Source organism: Macaca nemestrina, chromosome 8 (genome assembly GCF_043159975.1).
Source record: "Macaca nemestrina isolate mMacNem1 chromosome 8, mMacNem.hap1, whole genome shotgun sequence".
Classification (NCBI taxonomy): domain Eukaryota; kingdom Metazoa; phylum Chordata; class Mammalia; order Primates; family Cercopithecidae; genus Macaca; species Macaca nemestrina.
The window spans coordinates 19,759,505-19,780,046 of NC_092132.1; the positions used below are offsets into that span (position 1 = coordinate 19,759,505).

The window sequence follows — 20,542 nt, forward strand, 5'->3', positions numbered from 1 at the left end:
TGCACAGGATTTCCAGAATCCAGATGGCACAGGTATTTCTTAAGCATGTACTATGTGCTAGGCATTGACTGGACTGCTCATGTTCACATATTGCCTCATTTCATCCTCATCGAAGCCCTACAAGGCTGACGAGGACACAGAGGCTCAGAGAGTGAAATAAAGAAGAGAAATGTCCCCAGTGGGAATGAAGGACAAATAAGAGCTTTTGGCCCAACTCTCCAGACTCCCAGTCTTGTGTGTCCAGTACTTATTGAACACCTAAACTTAAGTATTATACCACGGATCAAGATAAAAGGCAACTGTACTATCTCCTTTTGGCCTTACAGCGTTGTATGTTGGAAAGTTCTTTCAGGTGACTAATCTAAATTCCTCTTGCTGCAACTCAAACCCATTCCCACCCTTTCATCCCCACCCCCATCCTTAGATAAGTACAAAAACAACAATTGCAGATGAGATTGCCAAGCTTCTCCTCTTCTCATGGCTTCTGTCTTCAGTTGCCACCCAGTCCTGAGATAAGCCCCACAGAACAGGCTTCCTATCTCCCTGAGTGTTACCTCCACCCAGCATCACTCCTCAGCCCCTGGCCAGAACCAGAGAAGACCAATGGCTTCAGGGAGTCTTTTCTGAGGGGGAAGGGAAGAAAGATGCAGAAAGCTGAAAGCTTCTCCCAGCTGACCACTTCTTGGGAGGTGGCCACAGGTGACATCTTGTGGGAAAACGTGTTTCCTCACCTGAGAGGCTCCCCAGATTAGGAAACAGTAATGACGGGCCAATGAACTTGCCCTTGCCCCCCATAGTTCCCCAGAAGGCCCCACTAGATAGATACACAGCATTCTTCTTCAGTGGTTTATCAGACGAGACAAGGTCAGCCACAGCCCTCCTACGGAACTTGAAGATGATTTCATCTAGGTCCCCTGGAATACAGAATAGCCTCAGTAAATGTTTGATGACTAAATGATTTTTTTAAATGATTGCAAGAGTGAGAGAAAGCATAAATGAAATAGCATGTGATGAAATGGATCAATTTAGTGAGTGAATAAATAGAAAGGGATGAATCAGAGTTAGTAAATAGATGAGTTTATAAAAGAATAAACTTCTAAGTGACTAAATGAATGAATAAATGAGAGGAAAGAGTAACAAAATTATTAAATGGGTACGTGATTGAACACGTGATAAAAATTAATGCATGAATATGTGAGTCAATTAAATGAGTGTGTGGACAATGGATGGATGGATGGATGATGAATACATTCACAACTTCTTAGAGAAAGACTAGAGAGCTAAGTTATGGACTCTAGTGAGACCAATAACTAGGTCTGTTTTAGTCCTTGCATTATGCCCATATCCTAGTACAGTGTCCTACACATGTTAAGAATTCTGATAGGTATGTGCTAATGAATAAACAGATGGATAAATAGACATCCTCCTGGTTGCAATACACAATACATGGTAGTAAAATCTTCACTGGAGTGCAGTGGCACAACCACAGCTCACTTCAGCCTTGACCTCCTGGGTTCAAAGTATCCTCAAACCTCACCCTCCTAAGTAGCTGGGACTACAGGCACATGCCACCATGTATGGAGAATTTTTAAACTTTTCATAGAGACAGTGTTTTGCCATGTTAACCAGGCTGGTCTCGAACTTCCAGGCTCAAGTGATCTGCCTGCCTCAGCCTCCCAAAGTGCTGGGATTATCGAGATGCACATAGTCTCCAGGTGCCTTTGTGCAATATTCAAACTGTACCACCAGACACAGAGTCCCAGGAGACAGATGGGGTGATAATAGAGACAGACAAGGAGGAAACACTCACTTCACATTTCAGACTCAGCCTGGATGTCATTCCACACCTTTGTCTTATGGAGTCAAACAGATGTGGATTCAAATTCAAGCTTCATCGTCCACCCCATGATTCCTGTCTTTCTCTTTCTCGTGACTCTTTGCAGAGGAAACTGACTTCCACACCACAATCCTGATCAAAGCATCTCCTGCCATCTTGACAGAATCATAGCTGTCATCAAAGATGTTCCTGTGACTCAGGAAGGGGAACATCACACACCGGGGCCTGTCGTGGGGTGGGGGGAGGGGGAGGGATAGCATCAGGAGAAATACCTAATGTAAATGAGGAGTTGATGGGTGCAGCACACCAACATGGCACATGTATGCATATGTAACAAACCTGCACGTTGTGCACATGTACCATAGAACATAAAGTATAATTAAAAAAAAAAAAAAGATGTTCCTATGTCCTTCTGTTGGCCAGGCTTGGGCTGTTTCCAAGTGAAGCAGGCTTTCAGGCCTAAGCCTCTGCCATCAAGGAGCTGGGTGCTGAGAAGGGATTCCCTGGAGGCACCGTTTACAGCAAACAGCCCACACTTCCTTTGGAGAGAGGTCAGAGGGTTCACCTGCTCTGCCCATTTGTTGTGTGGCCTTGGGGAAGTCACTTAACCCTGCTGGGCCTCCAGGCTGTAGAAGTATTAGGACCAACCAGATGGTCTTTCTGGTCTGATGGGGAGAACACAGGACTGAGAATCAGAACATCCACACAGATTCCTTGTTAGTTTTGTGATCATGGGTCCAGTTCTGATTCCCTGAGCCTCAGTTTTCTTACCTGTAAAATGAGAATAATAATTTCCCCTCCCCTGGGTGATAGAGAAGCAAAGGGGTACAGAGGAACTTTAAGAGGCCTCTAAGGTATACAGAGGTCAGGCTGGATTGTCGTGGTCTGAGATGCCTGTCATCAGTGGAACCTTCTGCTTGGCTTTGGTCTCTGGAACTTAAAACCCACATAGTGCATCAAGATGGTTACTCGGTCTTGGGTTGCTTTTGCTTTGAGGGCTTTTTTCTTGTTTGAATAAACTTTTTGTTGAAGTTAGAACCATTTTTTTTTTAAATTTGTCTTCAACTGAAGAACATTTATTGAACACCTAGCACATGCCAGGCCCTGCTCAGGGCATGAGAAAAACAAAGATTGTCATAACATGTAGCTTTACTTGAAGGCATTTGCCATACAGCAGGTGAGACTATGAATATTTTATAGGCAGGAGGTCACATCATCCTCATAACACCCAATAAGGGAGGCATTCTTATTATACCCATTTGTCAGATGATAAAACCGAGGTAAGAAAGATATCATGGTTTTTTGGTCAATGATGTATCAGTCTGTCATATGTCAGTAATGAAGTTCCATGGATGTTAAGAACAGGTAGTGGGGATAACAAGAGGATATTTTTTTTCACCGCTACCTATTAACACATACATCTTCCCCTCTAGATGTTAATCTGGAGTAACATATTAACCCTGATATGCCATGTCTTAAGTTGTTTAATTCTTATAATAACTCATTGAAATTGGATCATTTTCCCTCTTTTTACAACTGAAGAAACTGAGGCTCAATAAGATTAGGTGGCTTGCACAAGGCCACGTGGCTGTATGAAGAGTCTCATTTGGGCCAGATCTGCTTGACCTCAAAGTTGATGCCTGTGGCACCACATCTCACCCTTTCTTGCATCCACATGTCTAATAAGCAGCAGGGTGGGGTGGCAGAGATTGATACAGTCCAATGTCCATTCTGTCCTTCCTTAATAAAAATGGAAATTATGGCTGGTCACATGGTTATTTGAAATAAAGACTACATTCCCCAGACTTCCCTTACAGGTGGGTATGGCTTTGAAACTAAATTCTGGCCAGAAAGATACTAGCAGAGGTGCATATAGCAACCTTCAAGAACCTTCTGTAAGACAGGGGTCCCCAACTTACAGAAGGGTCTGTGGCCTGTTAGGAACCAGGCTGCACAGCAGGAGGTGAGTGGCAGAGAAAAGGAGTGAAGCTTCATCTATATTTACAGCCACTCCCCATCACTCACATTATTGCCTGAGCTCCACTTCCTGTCAGATCAGCAGTGGCATTAGATTCTCATAGGAGCATGAACTCTATTGTGAACTGCACATGTGAGGGATCTAGGTTGCAAGCTCCTTATGAGAATCTAAGCCAGGCACAGTGGCTCACGCCTGTAATCCCAGCACTTTGGGAGGCCGAGGCAGGCAGATCACGAGGTCAAGAGATCAAGACCATCCTGGCCAACATGGTGAAACTTCATCTCTACTAAAAACACAAAAATTAGCTGGGCATGGTGGCACATGCCTATAGTCCCAGCTACTCAGGAGGCTGAGGCAGGAGAATCATTTGAACCCGTAAGGCAGAGGTTGCAGTGAGCCAAGATCACACTACTGCACTCCAGCCTGGGAAACAGAGCAAGACTCTGTCTCTCAAAAAAAAAAGAGAGAGAGAATCTAATGCCTGATGATCTGCCATTGTCTCCCATAACCCCTAGATGAGACCATCTAGTTGCAAGAAGAAAAGCTCAGGGCTCCCAATGATTCTACATTTTTGGGAGTTGTATAATTATTTCAATATATATTACAATGTAACTGATATGATTTGGCTGTATCCCCACCCAAATCTCATCTTGAATTATAGCTTCCACAATTCCCAAGTGCTGTGGAAGGGACCCACTGGGAAGTAATTGAGTCATGGGGGCAGGTCTTTCTCATGCTGTTCTTGTGATAGTGAATAAATCTCAGGAGATCTGATGGTTTTATAAGGGGGAGTTTCCCTGCACAAGCTCTCACTTTGCCTGCTGCCACCCATCTGAGACATGACTTGCTCCTCTATCCCTTCCACCATGATTGTCAGACCTCCCTAGCCATGTGGAACTGTAAGTCCATTAAACCTCTTTCTTGTATGAATTACCCAGTCTCAGGTATGTCTTTATTAGCAGCATGAAAATAGACTAATACAGTAATAGTAATAAAGTACACAACGGATGTAATGAGCTTGAATCATTTGAAAACATCCCCTTCCCTAGTCCATGGAAAAATTGTCTTCCACAAAACCAGTGCCTGGTGCCAAAAATGTTGGGGACTGCTGCTCTAAGAGGCAGCTGACTCAAGTCCCTACTCTTTCTTCCATCTGCTGTGATGCATAGAGGTGCTGGCTAGAACACCACCTTGCCCCATGAGGGGACCACGCATGCCAGGCAGAGCAACAAGATAGAAAGAGCCTGGGTACCTAGGGATTTCAGAGATCAGAGATGCCCTGCCTGGCCTGAACTACCTATATCCAGACTAACATGAGAGAGAAATTTCCATATTGTGTAAGCCACTGTTCCTGGAGTTTTACCTTTATTCACAGATGAATTAATCACAACTGAGAGTGAGTGTGAAGTGTTGAGTTTGGTTTTCTATGCTTCATGCCTCCCTGTTAATAGAATTCTACAAACTCTTGCCCTGTGTCTTGCAATACCTCCCACTAGAGTTGGTGGAATGTATCTCCCTGGTCTAATGATGATGGACGTGGTGATGTGAAGAGCTTTGGGAAATGAAATAATAGCAGATTGGATTGGACCAGGGCCTTTAATGTCTCTGCATGATTTTGCTTTACCTTTACCTCTTGCACTTCTATAATCTACCATGAGATGATAATGTCCCAGGCAGCCCCTGCTCCTTCAGCTTAAGCTCAGAATAAAGACATAAAAGGAGAAAGAAATTCAACTAGAGGCCTGAGTCCAGCCTGCCTGGCCAAGACAAAGCTAGATCAGCTGAACTACAGCCAATCCACGGAGCCCCGCAAGTGGGAAAAAGAAATGTGTGTTATTGTAATGCCACTGAAATTTTGAAGGATTGTTTTTTTCTACAGTATTGTTTTATAGTTAATATAGCAGTTAATCAATACCTTATTCATTGAGTGCCTATGATATACAAGCATGGTGCAAGGCACTATGGATACCATGGTGACTATGGATGTTCCTGCCCTTATGGAAGACACTGTGGAGTCATGATCAAAACAACATGGGCAGAACTGGCTTCAGATCCCAACTTCACCACTTCCCAGCTGGTGACCTCCAGCGACTGATTTAACCTCAGTCTCTGGCCTCCCGGGGTTGTCATGAGGATTAAATGAGATCAAACGTGTAAAGCTCCAGTAAACAGCATGTCACACAATAAGAACTCAGTAAGGGGTAATATTAGTAATAACCAATAGCTTTGCTCAAAGAGAATAGCCACTTATACATGCAGGGAAATCAGACCTACTTTAACACATTCCTCCTCTCCATCAACACAATGATAGCCATGCCTACCAGGTTTTCGAAGGCAGTCCCAATGATACCACTCTTTTCCATCATTCTCAAGAGTCTGGCTGAACTCTCCATGACTGTGCCCCTTATAGAGATGCCATCCTTAATGGGCTTGCCCCAGGCCACACAAGCACCAGTCACTTTTTCTTCCTTATTAGTCCCCTGACCTGTGGGTCAGCACTCTGTTGCCTGAACTTCTGGGCAGCAAACAGACCCAGGGAGAAACAGCTTATTCACCCAAGGTCACCTCACAAGGCAACCTCAGAACAAGGACTACAAAACTATTAAGAGAGGAAAGGAGGGAAAGTGAGGAAGCTATGAGAGATGGTGCCTGAATCACCCGGCATTTGGTCAATTGCTCTATAGAAGTGATTTCTGCAGAATTAGATTAGTCATGCAGACACCTGTCTCCTTCAGGAACAACTGCAAATATGAAATCACTTTTTTAAGTCAACACATGTGATATGTATAATTTAGTGCACATGTGTATCTATGGACCCAGAGAAAGACAGCAGAGTTAGACAAAGAGAAAAAAGCAAGAAGATAACAAGGTTTCAATTTGGTGGGCTGCATCAGAAAATATAAATAATACCCTCTTCCTCCAAAAATGACTTATGAAAGTAGCAGTCCAGTTATTTGAAAATTGGGGTCATGCTCTTTTCTGAAAAATCCAATGACCTTCTTTTTATTTCACTTTTGTGCAAATAAATTTTTTCCTTTCTGAAAATTTCTATTGCTATTTTGCCTATATAGCAAAAATGTTAGACAGTCACCTATATTTTTTTTATTTTTTCTCATTCATATTTGTTCTCTCTCACTCTTTTCTTTTGATTAATCTATTTTGTTTTTTATTGTATATCTTTAAGGTGCAATGATCACCTCTCAGTGGCCAAATTTTTCAACCCCTCCTCAGGCCTTTCCCTTCTCGGCCTCTGCTATGTCAGGCCCTGCTGGGCACCATCTCTCCTGCAACAACCACCCCCGTGCTCACTTCTCTTGGCTTCACTCTCTCCAGGGTCATCTGCCACCTCTCTGACCACTCTCTCTCTCACTCTGTCTTCTTGATGATTCTTTTCCACACTCACCTGAAATGTTGTTCCTCTTGGTTCCTCTCCTGACTTTGCTTCCATCCGTCCCACAACTCTGTGCTTGTGCTGCTGCCTCCCACTCTCTCCCCACTGGAATGTCAAATCTGTTCAGGACTTGACTTGGCTTACACTCTCACCACTCTAGAAATGATTCCCAAGTTTTTATCCAACACCAAGTGACTCTTCTGAGCTATGCACACAGCTCCCACGGTTCCATCTCCGAACTCAGGGGTCAGCACATTTTTTTTCTATACAGAAACAAATCATACATTTCTAGGTTTTGTGGACCATCAGTGCCAATCACAATTGTTCCACTCTGCCATTGGGGCACAAAAGCAGCCACAGACATTAGTAACTGAATGAGCATGCCTGCATCCCCATAAAACATCAGTTGCAAAAACAAACGGTGGCCAGATGTGGCCTGTTCTAATTCTGCCTCCAAAGAATTGACTGCTGTGATCAGTGAGTATTCCCCCAGCTGAATAAAGATGATCCCACTGGTCCTCTAACTTGTTCTCTGCACATTGGAGCCACCTGAGGAAACGGCAACACTCCCAATACCCAAGCTGTATCCTAAACCAATGAACTCAGAATCACTGAAGCTTCACAAGTGATTCTGACATGCAGTGAAGGTTGAGAACCACATACTATCCCACCATTGCCAGCTTGATGAATCCCAGCCCCGGCACCATTCACGGATTTAACAGGTGGCCTCTATTTATTTAAACTTACATCATCACGTAGGAAAAGTGTCAAGAAGTACCCTAAAGACCCTTTCCTCAGAAGAAATTATGTGTCTATTTTGTTTCTTTTTAATATTCTGCTTAAAGACAATGTGATAAAGTGGAAAGAGTACTGGACAAAGAGTACATTTTTAGGTTTTGTGGACACAAAAAAGTAATGGGAACACTTGCCTTCTGTTTACAATTCTGGCACTCTCCGAATGACTCTGAGTGCACCATTTCACCATTTGCAAAATGAGGAGGTTGTAGCAGGTGGTTTCTGAAGTCTAGGTAGCTCTGATGAGCTATGATTTGTCTTCTCTGCCAATAGTTGTATTTATTACTGAAATGTTAAACAGCATCATTAATATTATAGGTAATAGATGATTCATAATACAAAAATAACTAATGTTTACCTAGAGCTTTGGAATATTCAAAGCTGCTGTTTTCACATACATCGTCATGTTTTATCCCCACAACAACCCTTTAAGGTAGCTATTATTATGCCCTGTGGGAGGCAGTCTCTAAGGCGGTCTCCAGTGATCCTGGCATCCTGGTATTCATGCCCTTGTGTAATTCCCTCCTGTTGACTGTTGGCCTGGTGACTTGTTTCTAACAAACAGAACAGGGCAAAAGTTATGAGACGTCATTTCTGAAATCAAGTCTGTATTAGTCTGTTTCCATGCTGCTGATAAAGACATACCCAAGACTGTGAAATTTACACACAAAAAAAAAAGAGAGAGAGAGATTTAATTGTACTCACAGTTTCATGTGGCTGGGGAGGCCTCGCAATCACAGTGGAAGGCAAGGAGGAGCAAGTCACATCTTACATGGATGGCAGCAGGCAAAAAGAGAGCTTGTGCAGGGAAACGCCTGTTTTTGTTTGTTTGCTTGTTTGTTTGTTTGTTTTGAGACAGAGTCTCGCTCTGTCGTCCAGGCTGGAGTGCCGTGGCTGGATCTCAGCTCACTGCAAGCTCCACCTCCTGGGTTTACACCATTCTCCTGCCTCAGCCTCCTGAGTAGCTGGGACTACAGGCGCCCGCCACCTCGCCCGGCTAGTTTTTTGTATTTTTTAGTAGAGACGGGGTTTCACCGTGTTAGCCAGGATGGTCTCGATCTCCTGACCTCGTGATCCGCCTGTCTTGGCCTCCCAAAGTGCTGGGACTACAGGCTTGAGCCACCGCGCCCAGCCGAAACACCTGTTTTTAAAAACCATCAGATCTCATGAGACCCATTCACTATCGCAAGGATAGCGTGGGAAAGACCTGCCCACATGATTCAGTCATCTCCCACTGGGTCCCTCCCACAACACATGGGAATTATGGGAGCTACAGGTAAGATTTGAGTGGGGGCACAGAGCCAAACCATATCAAAGTCATGAAGGATGATGCTTTCCATCTTGTTCACACAGCCTCACTTGCCTTTAACTCGTGCATTCTGCCATACTGTGAGCTACCCTCCTTGGGTATGGAGATGCTCACTGCACAAGGAAAGGAAGGAGGCCTCTGCCCAAAAGCCAGCATGGAAGTGAAGTCCTCACCTCCATATAATAATCCAAAAGGAAATGGACCTTTCCAACAGCCACATTAGTGAGCTTGGAAGTGAATCCTTCCCCAGCGGATAACCAGCCAACATCTTAGCTGCAGCTATCATGAGAGCCCTGGAACCAGAGGACCTACCTAAGCTCCACCCAGATTCCTGACCCACAGAAACAGTGAGACAAGAATTTTTGTTCATTTGTTTTAGGACACTAGGCATTGGGGTAATTTGTTATGCAGCAATAGATAACTAATACATCCCTATTTGACACATGGGGAAGGGGAGCAGGAACTCAGTGTGCCCGTAGATTATGACCTTGATGGATAGTGGTTTTATTAAGAAACACATACAGATAACATCCCAACTCCATTTTGCTAAACCTTGTGTGTGACAGAGTAGAGTCCTTCTTACTGTCTGTGCTCTAGAGAGGTATTTGGTCTTTGTCCCTAGTTCCTGGCACAGAGCTCCTAAAACCCTTGGAATTTCCTGAGTGATAAGGGTAATGGGAGCCTCTTTTGTTCTAATGAAGCCACTCTTGGCGGGCCCCTAGATAGCTTCCAGATGGGAACTAGTTGCCAGAAAGACTAAGTCTTGATTCAAAACTTGAAATTTTCAGCCTCTTCAACCTCCAGGGAGGAGAGAAGGAATACAGAGTGAGTTCATCGCCAAAGGTGAATGATTTAGTCAATTGTGTTCATGTAATGAAATCTCCATTAAAAACCTCTAAACAACAGGACTGGGTGAGCTGAATCGGCAGCTCATTCCAGCTCCGCAGGGACAGAAGCTCCTGTACTCAGGACCCTTGCAGATCTTGCCCTCGGTCCCTCTTCATCTGGCTGTTCATTTGCTTCCTTTATAATAAAGCAAAACTGGTACGTGAAGTGTTTTCTGGAGTTTTGTGAGCCATTCTAACCAATCCCCAAACCTGAAACGGGCAGGTGGTTGTGTGAACCTTCCAGGCTTTGTAGGGAAGTTGGACAGCAGTGTGATCACCTGAGGAACTGGTGCTGTGACTGGCATCTGAAGCGAGGGCAGTCTCGTGGGACTGAGTCCCTAAGCCTGCGGCGTTAGTGTCCAAATTGAATTGAAATGTAGGACGCCCAGTGGGTATCCAGAGAGTTGGAGAGTTAGTTGGTGTGAGAAGAAAACCCACACATTTGGTGTCAGAAGTGTTGTGAGTAAAAACAGCTCCCACCCCTAACAAATCCATGAGCGCAGGGCCTAGTGGGAGATAAGAAAAATGTTGCCTCAAATTGGCAAACTCCCAAGTCTATGGGGAAGACGAGGAGAGAGGGAGGCTGACAACCAGCTTTGACCTTCGGGAAAACTTCCCATGAGTCATCTCCAGAAACTATGGGCTTTGGAGCTCCCCCACAGTCATAGGGGTCAGAGGTCGCCACCCCATCTCCACCAGAGCATCTTCCAGAAGTGAGGAGAAAGCCATGGGCTAGCCACTGAGTTAGCATCTATCTTCTCTTTCATTTGAACTCCACCTTGTGCTTTCTCATGAAGTGCCCTGAAAGAGCTGGCATCCTTACCCACTTGACCGGTGAGAGAGTCCTTGGCACCACTTAGCCTTCTGAGGCTTATAGAGGTCTTGCTGGCTACTCAAGGTCATGCAATCAGAGGCAGTAGCAGAACTAGAAAGCGGGTTTCCTGTCTCACGGTGGCCCAGTGTATTTCTCCTAACACCAGCTGTGTGTTCACTCCCAAGAGCTAAAGAGCAGAGGCAGAGAGCAATAAATGAAGATTATGCAACCTGAGGCACTGATGCATTCTGGGGCAGAGATATTTTGAGATTATAAGGTTGTACTGTGCTACTCAAGCCAGGGAACCTCATGCACGCCCTCCTTATCCTGTGCTTAAGCATGTCCCAGACTCTTCAGAAATCAGTGGAATTATAGGTCATTTTCCTCCCCCAGAACCTGGGAGGGGAAGGAGGATGACATCAACCCTTAAATATCCTAGAGACTTTGGTATAAAAACACATCACAACCAGGGACTGGGGGCAGAGAAGAATGGATGATATTGTTTCATGGTACAGAGTTTCCATTTGGGATGATGAAAATGTTCTCAGATGGATCACAGTGATGGTTACACAATAATGTGAATGTACTTGATGCCACTGAACTGATACTTGAAAATAGTTAAAATGGTAAGTTTTATATTATGTATATTTTACTACAGTAAAAAGAGCAAGAGAGAGAGAACCAAAAATAAAATGAAATTACAAGTTCCCTCTCGAGCCAGTGGGAGGGCTCTGAAAAAGATGCTATGTCCTCTGTGGTGTGAGGATTCTCGGAGACCTTCTCAAACCCAGAGACCATGGAGGAAGCTGTGCCTTTACCCCAGCAAGACTGGCCTGAGCTGCTACCATTTGGGCCCTCCCAGCTCCACAGTGCAAGAGAGATAAGCAAATAAACAACTGCACAAAGCAAGCATGAGGTCAGAATTTCCAAGATGGCGACTCAGGGAATGCCAGGGATGGGAAGACTCTTAAAGTCATGTGGTCCAACCCCCTCATTTTATAAGTGGAAGAATTGAGTCCCAAAGAAGGGAAGCACCGGCCCACACAGCCTGGCAGTCCACAGAGGAGCCAGAAGCCATGCAAATGCACTTGGGTTCCAATCCAGCTCTGGTGTGCTGTGGAACTGCTGCACTGACCTCACCTCTCCGACCCTCAGCTTGTCCATCTCTAAACAAAAAAAGCAGCACACTATGTCACTCGTCAAGGTTTTGGGGAAGAGGTCAATGAGACTGGTCATCTCAAGAGCTATGGAAAGGGCCTGGTCTGCGGTGGGCACCCTCTCCCCACCTGGTTCCTCTAAAAGCTTTTGTCTGGACTGTCAGCCATTGCTGCCCCTGCTCTTGTAGCCAACAGAGTAGGAAGTGGGGAGACAGCCTGACCCAGGCATCACCACACCGTGGGGACAGAGTCATCTACTGAGCAGGCCCTGAGAGGAAGCGACGCCCAGAGCTGGCAATGCCTGGGGGTCCAAAGGCTGGTTCCATTCCCCTGGAGCCGTTCCGAGGATACATCATCGCCCACCATAGTCTTCTTCCCCAGGGGGCTGGGACTTCTGCACCCACGAAGAAGGAAGATGGGTCTGGGGCACACAGAGCCAGATGGTCTTCTCCTTTTCTTTGAAATGGAGTCTCACTCTGTCGCCCAGGCTGGAGTGCAGTGGTACGATCTCAGCTCACTGCCACCTCTACCTCATGGGTTCAAGCAATTCTCCTGCCTCAGCCCCCTGAGTATCTGGGATTACAGGCATGTGCCACCACACCCGGCATTTTTTTTTTTTTTTTTTTTTTTTTTTAGTAGAGACGGGGTTTCACCATATTGGTCAGGCTGGTCTCGAACTCCTGACCTTGTGATCCACCGCCTCAGCCTCCCAAAGTGCTGGGATTACAGGCGTGAGCCACCATCCCCAGCCCACCAGGTGGTCTTCTAAGGGTTTTGCCACCATCGTCCATTCAAATCTCACCCCAACTGAATGACTGAGGGAATGACACCTTCATTTTGTAACCGAGGAGGCTGAGATGGGGAGGCTGGGAAACCTGACCAGCCTCCTAAAGCCAGGAAACAGTTGACACAACTTCAACTCAGAGTCCCCAGGAAGAGGAGCCAAAACTGGGTTTGTGTTTGGATCCCAGCTCTATACCAGGGCCAAACGACCATGGGCGGGTCACTTCAATTCCTAGACTCAATTTCCTCACCTGGAAAGGGACATTGATAACATGGGCCCCGCCTGGCAGGTGAGAGGATTCTCGTGGGATTCTCACTCGAAAGCACCTGGCAGACAGGCTCAGGAAATGACCGTGGCTCTTTCTTTCCTCGAGGGGTCACCCCAACACTTCCGCATGCCCCCAGCCAGGAGCCCCGCTCGGGCACGGGTTTGTTGACACCACATCCGGGCCCGCGTGGTGTTGTCACCCGCATTGCACCACCACACCTCACCAGTGACATAACCCCTCCAGTCTCTCCCCCCACCCAGGCTGGTGTAACCCAGGCTCTGCTGACACATACTTGTTGAAATTCGAAACCAGATGCTCTGTTTGCTTGCTGGTTTGTTGGAGAGCAAAGCCAAGTCCAGCCTCCTTTTCTCTTCTCTCTTTTTCTTTCTTTGCCTTAGAAGCCTGGGAAGACTGCTGGGAGCCAGGAGCTAGGAGGGGACACACATGTAGCAGAGCGAGGCCCAGCCCATCTGGCACATCCCATGGGTTCCCAAGGCGAGATGGCATGAGGTGCAAGGTGCATGCAGTAAGGTAGTGGCGTGGGTAAACAGGCCTGCCAGTTGAAACCCATTTCTCAGCCATGAGAGCCCAAGAAGGCTGGACAAATAGAGACGGAGCCAGCCTGCATTCCTAAGAGCAAGTCTCTACTCACTGACACATGCCAACCTATTTTTTTAGCACTATGTGCTAGGGTCATTGGCTGGGGATACTGTCATGATTAAGGCCAGATCAGAAGTTTCAGCCTCACGGCCGCACATTCTAATAAATCACACAGACAATAGCCAGCTAAACTTACAATCAAACGAGAGCGCTTCTGATTGTGAAAGGTGTTTTTGCAGGAAACAAAAGTGCTGATATGATTGTCACGGAGGCAGAGGAATGCTGAGGGGGGTGCTGAGGAGGTGACAATGAGCTGAGCTCCAGAAGATGAGAAGAAGCCAGCAGTGCAAAGAGCTGGGGTGGAATCTCCCAGAAAAGGATCACCAATGCGAAGTCCACAAGGTAGTGAGAAAGGCAGGCTGGCTGGCTTGCTTAAAGATTAAGAAGGGGCTGGACTGGCTGGCGCACGCAGGGTGAGGAGGAGGGGTGAGGCCTGAGACGCCTCCAGGTGCCAGGTCATGCTGGACATGGCAGGAGTTAGGACTTGATTTGGAGGGAGACTTTAAACACATTGGAGGATCCTTCCCGTCCTGGAGCCTTGGGTCCCAAATGCCTGGGGGACAAGGGTAACCAACACAACTCTTGCTCACAGGCACAGGAAGGAACCACAGAGTCTGTCCAGATCAATGCCCTTCCACTTAGTAGATGGGGAACAGCCCAGAAATGGGAAGGGATGTGCTCAAGATGGGAATGTGCGTGCCCATGATTGCACCATGTGGCATGGCAGAGCAGGAACTGGAACGCAGGCGGCTGGAAGTGAAAGTAGAGCTCACACTTTTTAGCAGTTACTATGTGTGATTTCCTTTTCATCGTCACATCAACCCCATTTGTTTTTCAGATGAGAAAGGGAAAGTGACCTCCTAAGGTTCCACAGTGAGAGGTGCTGGGGGAGCCAGGCTCCATATCAAGGTCAGCACCAAAACTCTTTCCACTGGGCTGCCTTGGATTTACACAGATATCCCTACGGTCCCAAGCTGCTAAGTCCAGACCTGGCACTTACTGAAAGCTGCTGGCAGTTTCTCTGGGAAACACCATGAGTTCCAAGCGGATGAAACAAATAAGCCAGTTGCCCTCACGCATCAGTCCATTAAGAAACAAATGGAAATACCTTTTTAAAAAAGTAATAAAAAGGCAGGGTGTGGTGGCTCATGTCTGTAATCCCACCACTTTGGGAGGCTGAGACAGGAGGATCACTTGAGACCAGGAGTTCAAGACCAACCTGGACAACATAGTAAGACCCTGTCTCAATAAAAACTTTTTTAAAAAGTATTTATAAAAAGAAATAAATGAACCCCTTTTAAAAAACAGATCAAGGAAACCATTTATAAATAGATACTACTACATGTATACTTCCCATAATCAAACATAGCTCTGAGAATATATATTGAAATTGGCCTAGGGCAGAATTTTTCTGTGTAAGTCATCTGCTAGATCTTCCTCCCTGTGGTGCTGTGGACCTCAGACTTTAGCCGCATCAAATTGGGAAGGTTGGTTAAATCACAGATCTCTGGATCTTATACTCAGAGTTTCTAATTCAGTAGGTCAGGGGTAGAGCCTGAGACTTTGCATTTTCTAGAGAGTTCCCAGGTGATGGTGATGCTGCTGGTTTGAGTACCACACTTTGAGAACCACTGCTGTAGTGGATGCTGTGGTGCCCGACCCAGATGAATCTCCCACAGGGACAAAGGCTGGCTCAGCTCCCAGGAGTGTTGGCTGCTAACGGCTCAGAGCGCAGTCCCTCCCCAGGAAGCAGCCTTCACTGAAGGGCATTGTATCACCCAAAGTCATTTCCCCTCGCTGGCAACCCACCACTAGCAATGGAGAAGCTCAGAGGCCTCCATCTGAGAGAATTCTGCAGGATCATCTCAGCTTCAGGGTCCACCATGCAATCGACGGAGGCCTCTTCTGCGACTGCATCAGAGAGTTGAACTCTGCCTCAGAGTTCTGTCTCAGATCTAGATTTCTGTCTCAAAGTTTATTTCTTGCGATACAAGATTTAAGACAGTTGGTATCAGAAGTGGGGTGGTCTAAGGAGCGGACTAAATGGGACTTTATAACTGGATCATCCACTCAGTGGCTGGCGGACATCACTGAGGTGACAGGATGGTGGTAGGTGGAGTATGAACAGCCCTTGGGGTGATAGAGTGGCATAAATGTGAAGTCTTTCACTGGTGGTAAATTGGGATGGACTACTTGGGGAAGAGAATGAACCAACGGGTGCAATATCTCAGGCTTTTGAGAGGTTTGGATGAAGTACTAACTATAATGACAACAAAATTGGATGGCTTGCTGAGTGCTACTAACGTGCTACAGAAAGACGTGCTACAGAAAGACAATGGAAATTGCCAGGGTAAGGCAAAACATCACAGTCAGAGGGCCTCTTTGGTAGCATGTACAGAGTTCCCCTCTCCTGCATCCAAAGGACAGAAAAGACCCAGAAGCAGGCCCAGGTCTTAATTATGAGGGTAACAGAGCACCAGAAAATTCTCCACCTGGGCAATTCTGTCATGCCAAGGTTAGGGTTTTGATTAGAAAGAAGTGGAGCCCTAAGCTGTTGGATAGGGACAGTAGGGTTCATGCCCTCAAGAATCTTTAAACTTCCAGATACTCAGGACTCTCTGAGCCTGCAGAAGTGTCCTGGGACTCCTAGTAAATACTAGCACTCCCTTCTACTTTAAAACTGATACAGAAGCTTCTATGTTACATGAAAATAAACACCCCCTTCACCTCTCAGTTTAGACTCCACTTTACCTCCTGACTGCCAAACCCATAACTAGAGCCAAGTTATAACATTATCCAGCCAGAAAATACTGGGCCTGGTAGACTTCTGTGATAGCAAGGGGGATGATAGGATCCCAAAATAATAGATGCCAGATGGCACTTAACCATCAGAGGCAAGGTGATTGCAAATACTGTAATGAGCAGCCAAGTCACCAAAGCAGCTGGGGGCCTGACCCCCAGACAGCTATGGAGATGATTAATAGAACACGACATTCCTGAAGGCTAGCTAGGCAGGCAGCTAAGAAGGGAATTGCTCAATCTATGCAGTCAAAATAAACCAAGACTCAGGATCCCATGCCAAGCTTCTAGACCTGAACCTATTTTCAGACATGAAACCCACTGACTGAAGAAAAGACCAAACCTCCAGGTAGAAAGACTCCGCACAACCATGTCAAAGTATCCCCCAGCTTTTTTCTGTTCATAGCCAGAAATGTTGAGGACTGTGGATACAGGGTCTGAGTTGATTTATGGAGATCTAAAATATTATTTTGGCCCTTGTTAGAATGGAAGTGTATGGAGGCCAGGTATTAAATGAAGTCCAGGCTCCAGTCCAGGTCACAGCCAGGTCCATGGACTCACCCAGTAGTCTTTCCTCTGTCCCTGGTATACAACTGAAATAAACATACTAGATAATTGGCAAAACCCCCATGGCTTTATGAGACAAGAGCTATCAAAGTGGAGAGGGTGGGTTCCGAAGGTGAAACTTGGGAAACTGCCTCAACCCAACCCCCACTAACAAAGATAGTATTAGATTGGTGCAAAAGTAATTGTAGTTTTTGCATTGAAAGTAATAGCAAAAACCGCAAGTACTTTTGCACCAACCTAATAAATCAAAATCAGTATTGCATCATGAGGGAATAGTAAACATCAGTGCCACCCTGGAATGACCGACCACCTGGACATTCCACAAAACATTGCATTGGTCAGCTTTATTAATTTGACCCTATTGATCAGTAAGTAATGAGTAAGAAGTGGCAAGTACCTTGGAAGTTATGAGTAAGTAATGAATAAGAAGTGACAAGTACCCTGGAGGTTTTATTTATTTATTTATTTGTTTGTTTGTTTGTTTATCTATTTTGAGATGGAGTTTTGCTCTTGTTGCCCAGGCTGGAGTGCAATGGCATGATCTCAGCTCACTGCAACCTCTCCCTCCCAGGTTCAAGCGATTCTCCTGCCTTAGCCTCCAGAGTAGCTGGGATTACAGGCACGCGCCACCACACCCAGCTAATTTTGTATTTTTTGTAGAGATGGGGTTTCTCCATGTTAGTCGGGCTGGTCTCGAACTCCTGACCTCAGGTGATCTGCCCACCTCAGCCTCCCAAAGTGCTGGGATTACAGGCATGAGCCACTGTACCCAGCTTTCCCTAGAGGTCTTGACAAGACATAAGCACTCCAGAAGATGAGAGTGAAGATTCAGGGTCCTGCCACATCAGCTTTAATTGATTCTTGGAAAGGCCAGGATATCCCCTCCAAAGTAAAGGTCAGATTATTATATCTTGCACCTCCCACCACAAAGGAAAAAGCACAATACCTGGTAAGCTTCTTTGAGTTCTGGATTTAGCATATTTCACACACTGTAATAATGCTCCATGCCAATTACCAAGTGGTACAGAAGATTGCCAGCTTTGAATGGAACCCAGTGCAGAAAAAGTTATGCAGTAGATCCTCATTATGGTACAAATACCCCCGGTACTGGAGCCATAAGCCCTGTTAAAAACCCATGATCTTACAGGTCAGTCTGAAGGGGGAAAGATACTGTGAGGAGTTTATGGCAAGCCTCAGCAGGAGAATCACAGTATGCACTCATGGGGTTTTGGCATAAAGCCATGATATCTGCAGGTCCTGGTGTGCCACTGGACCCTAATAGAAATAGAGCTCTTGACTAAAGAATATCACATGACTATGTAGCTGGAAGTGCCCATCATGAGCTGGGACCTTAGACATGATTTAATCCATCCCACTGGTTTGATAGATCAGGTATCTGAGATTGTGCAAGAGGAAGCAATTTACTTTTAGGAAGGCTTTTGGCTGCAAGTAACAGAACTCAATCAACAAAGACTTAAATGAGAGTATGTTTTTTTCATATAAGAAGTCCAAAGGTAGGTGGTTGCTGCACTGACCCAGCTGCTTATAGATGCTGTCAGAACCCTGCGTCGTTCTACCTTTCTGCTCTGCCAAGCTTAATATGGATGGGACCATCATGCCTGTTGCCTCATGGTCATAAGATGGTCATTGTATCTGGTGGAAAATAGGGGTGCCAGCTTCCTCTATCTCTTTTATCAAAAATCAAAGCACCCTGTATGAGTTGTCTATTGCTACATAACAAATTGCCCCAAACTTAGTGCTCTGAAACACTTTTTTTTTTTTTTGAGACAAAGTTTCACTCCTAACTCCCAGGCCGGAGCACAGTGGCACAATCTCATCTCACTGCAACCTCCGCCTCCTGGGCTCAAGCAATTCTCCTGCCTCAGCCTCCCGAGTACACACCACCACACCTAGCTAATTTTGGGATTTTTTGTAGAGATGGGGTTTTGCCATGTTGCCCAGGCTGGCCTCAAACTCCTGAGCTCAAGTGATCCACCTGCCTCAGCCTTCAAAGTGCTGGAATTACAGGCATGAGCCATGGTGCCTGGCCGGTCTGAAATACTTTCCATCTCAGTTTCTGTGGGTCAGGATCTAGCTATGGCTTACCTGAGTCCTCTGGGTCAAGGTCTCTTACAAAGCTACAATCAAGATGTCGGCTGAGACCACAGCCATCTTAAGGTTCAACTGGGGCAGGATCCACTTCCAAACTTTCTCAGTGGTTGTTGACAGGATTCAGCTCCTCACTGGCTGTCGGCCAGAGGCTTTCCTCAGTTCCTTGCCAGTTGGGCCTCTCCATGAGACAGTTTACAACATGGAGGCCTCCTTCATAAAAGTGATCCAGGGAAGGAGTGTGAGAGCGCTGGCAAGATGGAGGTCCTCTGTGACACAATCATGACTGTGACATTTCCCCAAAGGAAGCTGGGAAATCACACACCTAGCAAAGGGAACAGGAAAGCCATGCTGGACTTAGACCAGTCATTCTCTTCAGCTGGATTCTCTCGGCAACTCAACTTTTATCAGATTACCAACTAGAGGTGCCCATCACACAAGGTTTTCTTCCAGAGCACCAGGATTGACCAAGACAGATTCTTCTCCCTCAGCCTTGCCCCCAGCCCTGTACCTCCAGAGGAGAGAAGTTTCAGGGCAAGGCAACTAAGCTACAGTTTGGAATTTCCACACACCACAGATCCATGCAAGAAGGGAGGACACTGAGTTTTCCAAACCAAGACAACTTAGGCTTCTGCAGAAAAAACAAAGGGCAGAGTTATGGAAAAGATCCACAATTCCTATTCTGACTGGAAACACTTTGGCAAGGACCCTGCTGGCACCCTCATTCAGCCCATTCTGAGCCAGAACTTCAGGGATGAAAGCAGTGGGGATCCTTTTCCTGGGCAGCCCTTGGCAAGGCACATGAACAAGTCACAAGCAGAATTGGCCCTAAAATGAATAAGACCATATAGACATGGGTTCGAGCCAAAACCAGGGTGAGAAGGATTCATGGAATGCCTGAGCTAGAGGGAGACCTGAGAGAAGCTTACTCAGTGGTTCTCAAAATGTGTTTCATGGCACCTTAGGGGTACCTATCCCTCTTCAACCAGCTAAGATCAGCCTTCTCATGTTTCATCTATAAGATTTCTATGAAATGTGTCATCTGAATGAAATACATTCTGGAAGAGGAAGGGAGGAAAGGAAGGAAGGGAGGGAGGGAAGGAGGGAGGGAGGAAGAGAGGCAGGGAGGGAGGGAGGGAGGAAGGGAGGAACATGCAGTTATAATCTTTAATCAAAAAGATCCCACA

The 20,542-nt window shown here is 46.0% G+C and overlaps 1 long non-coding RNA gene across 2 annotated transcripts; it reads right to left on the minus strand.

Annotated features, from left to right (window-relative positions):
• Nucleotides 1-443: 443 nt before the first annotated feature.
• LOC139355642 (uncharacterized) lies at nt 444-19,582 on the minus strand. 2 transcript variants are annotated; one of them, XR_011606454.1, is made up of 5 exons: nt 19,353-19,582; nt 8,136-8,286; nt 7,219-7,469; nt 1,811-2,062; nt 444-914 (listed from the first exon to the last, which is right to left on the minus strand). It is a non-coding gene; the product is annotated as an uncharacterized lncRNA (long non-coding RNA). The 2 variants fall into 2 exon arrangements; XR_011606453.1 differs by lacking the exon at nt 1,811-2,062.
• Between the last annotated feature and the right edge of the window lie 960 nt (nt 19,583-20,542).